Here is a 4,489-nt window from a genome sequence, read left to right on the forward strand (position 1 = left end):
CTGGAGGTGACACTGTGGCTCAAGGAGTGGGATGGTAGCCTTGAGCTGAAGAGCTCAGAAACAATGCCCAGGCCCAGAGTACAGGGTCCACGACAGACCAAAAAAAAAAAAAAGAATCTGTATAATTCATCTGCATTTTAAAAATGAGTAATATTCTCTGCTATGCTGTCCTCATTTATTTATTTCAAAATAGGAAAGAAAAAAAGTATCTTTCAGTTCCAGTTCCTTAAGTGGCAGAGATCAGGAAGATCACTTTTGCCCAGGCAAAAGTTAGCAAGACCCCATTTCACAAAGGAACTGTAAATGGTGGTGCAAGCCTGTAGTCCTACCTAAAGGAAGGCTGTAGGTAGGAGGATGGTCCAGGCTCAACCTAAGGGGAAAAATATGAAACCCTTTCTTGAAAAATAGCCTGAAGCAAAAAATACATGTCTCAAGTGGGTAAAGTGCTTGCCTAGCAAGGCTCTTAAGTTCAAATCCTAAAACTGTCAAAAAGAAAAGGGAGATCATAAATGCTTTCTTACATGACCAGGACCAATAGATGGTATCTGAAATTTACTGGCAGAGATTCTGAGTTGCATCTTGATAAGTTTCCCAGGAACCCTGAAAAAGGCCTCAGTAAGCTAAAAAGGGAACGTTCCACTGGCATAGTGTTCTGGTTGTGACAAAGGACTCCTTCTTGTCCCTTTGGCCATTTTAGTATTAGACAGTTCTCTGACATCTAACCTAATTTTCTGTACAGAAAGAAAGAAAGAGAGAAAGAAAGAAAGAGAGAAATAAAGAAAGAAAGAAAGAAAGAAGGAAGGAAGGAAGGAAGGAAGGAAGGAAGGAAGGAAGGAAGGAGTTGTATCCTGACAAACCCTGTTACTGATGACAGGAAATGAAATAAAAATCTGGGGCCAGGAATTTGGCCTAGTGATAGAGTGCTTGCCTAGCACAAAGACCTGGGTTTGATTCCTGGGTACCACATACATAGAAAAAAGCCAGAAGTGGCAGAGTGCTAGCCTTGAGGAAAAAGCCCAAGGACAGTGCTCAGGCCCTGAGTTCAAGCCCCAGGACTGGCAATAAAAAAATCTACTAGAGGAAGTACTACGGTGGCTCAAATGGTAGAACTCTAACCTTGAGAGAGTAAGCCAATCAACAAAGTGAGGTGCTGAGTTTAAGCCTCAGCACCAGAACAAAATAAGTAAGTAGTAAATAACTTATTAGAGAGTGGTGTATGGAGGAGCACAACTATAAACCTAGAGGGAGGCTGAGGCATGAAGATGGGGAAGTGAGGGCTTTCAGGATAGCCATAGATGGAAACCACCAGCAGAAACAAGGTAAACCAGTAATTCCCCTGGCTTTAGGGAAGTGGGATTAAAGAGTGATCTCAACTTGCCTTTTTGCCTGTGCATGTGTGTGCTGGTACTGGAGCTTAAAAATAGGGCCTAAAGTTCTGTTGTTTGTTTTTTTCCCTCAAAACTGAGGCTCTACCATTAGAGCTATACTTCCACTTCCAGCTTTTGGCTAGACAGACAGAGATAAGAGTCTCACGGATTTTTCTGCCTGAGCGGGTTCGGAATTATGCTCAAAGCTCAGCTTTCTGAATACCTAGGATTACATGCATAAGCCACTGCATCTGGCTCAGCTTGCTTTTTACAAAAAGGGTCTCCCAGCACAGATGGTGACCCAATAAACAAGCAGTTCTTAGAATTCAGGCAATAGCTATTCAGATCATTCCCAAAAACGGCAGCTACCACTATATTAACGTCAGAGCAAACCAGTCCCTAATGTTCTTTGGCTCTCTGTCTAATTCATACCAGAACCAGATCTTGATCACCTAAAACAAACCCAGAAAAGTTTCTACTCCATGAGACTTGGCATCCACAAAAATGCCACCCAAGTTTCCTGGCATCATGGAAACTTATTGTGCCACTCAGAAGATCTAGTGTGTGAGCTCATCTATTTTTTGTGAAGTAATTCCAACAACGACTGAGTCAGAACTTTTTACCAATATTAGGATTGTTTACGCTAAAAAACAAACACACACAAAAACAGGGAAAAGGGTTTTTTTTAGTTGAATAAATAGGATGGGCATGGTATCTCCTTTCCTGGAAGAAAACCTAAACTTAACTAGGACTATTACTCCAGAACTGGGACAGAAACGTGCCCCAGTTTTTAAGTTTAAATTATTTTAAATTTTAAATTATGTCCATCGCCTTTGGCCCAAGCCTATAACTCTAGCTAGTCAGGAGGCTGAGATCTGAGGATCAGGATTCAAAGCCAACCCAGGCAGGAAAGTCTGTGAGAATCATCTCCAATTAACCACCAGAAAACTAAAAGTGGAGCTGTGATTTAAGTGGTAAAGCACTAGCTTTGAGCAAAGAAGTTCAAGTATAGCACCCAGACCCTGAGTTCAAGCCCCACACTCAAAAAAAAGGGGGGGGGGTTAAATTATGCATTAGTGGTGCTGTGGCTCAAATGACTATTATTATTTATATATTATCTCTTATTATGTTGGATGCTGATGGCTTACCCCTAGCTAGAAGATGAGATCTGAGGATACTGACTCCAAAGCAGCCCAGCAGAAAAATCTGACATACTTACCTCTAACTAGGAAGAAGCCAGAAGTAAAATGTGGCTCAGGTGGTAGAGTACTAGAAAGAAAGAAAAAAAAGCCAAGAGTCAATGCCCAGGCCCAGAGCACAAGCCACTGTAACAACAACAACAAAAAATTATATGCAAACCGCAGTTGTATGATTCTTTATAATAAACCCAATTAATTGACACATAAAAATTTATGGGAGCCATGGTATTCTGGATACCTATATACATCGTTCAATGTTCAAATATGGATGGCTTTTTTGTTGTTGCTGTAGTCATGGGACTTGAACTCTAGGCCTGGGCTTTGTCTCTGAGCTCTTCAGCTCAAGGTTACTGCCCTACCCCTTCAGCCACAGCGCCACTTCTGGTTTTCTGGTGGCTAATTGGCAATAAGAGTCTCATGGACTTTAGTGCCCAGGCTGGCTTTGAACAGTGATCCTCAGATCTTAGCTTCCTGAGTAGCTAGAGTTACAGATGTGAGACACCATGCCCTGTTATTTTTTTTATTTTTATTTTTTGCCAATCCTGGAACTGGCAGGCCTGAGCCCTGTCCTTGGGTGTTCTTGAGGCTAGAGATCTATCACTTAAGCCACAATACCACTTCTGGCCTTTTCTATATGTGTTATGGAGGAAGTGAAGCTGGGTCTTTGTGTATGCTAGACAAGCACTCAACCACTAGGCCAAGCTCACGGCTTTTTTTTTTTTTGGTCAGTCATGGGGCTTGAACTCTCAGCCTGGGTGCTGTCCCTGAGCTTTTCAGCTCAAGACTACCTCCCTATCCCTTCAGCCACAGGGCCACTTCCAGTTTCCTAGGGGTTAATTGGTGATGAGTCTCACAGACTTTAATGCCTAGGCTGGCTTTGAACTGAGATCCTCAGGTCTCAGCCTCCAGAGTAGCTAGGATTACAGGTGTGAGCCATTGTGCCTGGCAGCTTTTTTTTTTAATGGTACTAGGGTTTGAACGTATGCCTCATACATCCCTTTTTTTCATTTAAATTTTTTTTCTTTACCTAGGCTGGTCATGATGGCCCCAGTACCTGGGACTACACATGTGAGTTGCTATACCTGGCCTACTCATTTAATTGTAAAAGCATGAGAAGATGCAAAGCAAAGAGATCCCTTGACTCCTTTACCCATGTTATTTCAGAAATCATCACTCAGGCAAGGTACGCAGCTCTTCTTTCTTCAAGGATTTTCTTTGAAAACAGAAAACTTGCTTTTGAGTTGGTTTTTATGCAATCTCACTAAAATCAGTAAGTTAACACTATTAAACCCTCTAAGGTTCCTTCTGTTCTGTTATTTTGCTTATATATTTTTTCTTTTGTTGTTTTTCATGCAGTATTGGACGTGAACTCATGCTCTCCCTTAGCTTTTGTGCTCAAAGCTAGTGTTCAACCATGTAAGCCAAGGATCTACTTCTGACTTTTTTTTGCTGGTTAACTGGCTAGCTTTGAACCATGATTTGAGATCTCAGCTTCCCAAGTAGCTAGAATTACAAGAATCATCCAGGTTTTAAATCCACAAATTTATTTTTGAATGTTTACCCAAGACTTCTTTATGTATTTCTTCAGTCCACAGTTATTATATATCATATTCACATTTCATTATATATCAAAGACTTCAGAAAAGGTTGGAGAGCAATTTACTGCTCTCCACCTATACAGAAAAGAATCACTACAATTAATGGTTTCTCAAGATTTGAATCCTCAACATTTGAGGATTCTAGTTCAAAGCCATCCCAGGCAAGAAAATCTGTAGATTCTTATCCTCAATTAAAGCAAAAAGCTTGAAGTAAAGATGTGGCTCAAGTGGCAGAGCTCCAGGTTGAGGGTACCCAAGCCATGAGTTCAAGACCCAGTATGGAGCTAGGAGTCTGGCCTAGTGGTAGAGAGCTTGCCTAGCATAC

The sequence above is a fragment of the Megascapheus bottae genome, chromosome 2, assembly GCF_031878675.1.
Source record: "Megascapheus bottae isolate mThoBot1 chromosome 2, mThoBot2.hap1, whole genome shotgun sequence".
Taxonomy (NCBI): Eukaryota; Metazoa; Chordata; class Mammalia; order Rodentia; family Geomyidae; genus Megascapheus; species Megascapheus bottae.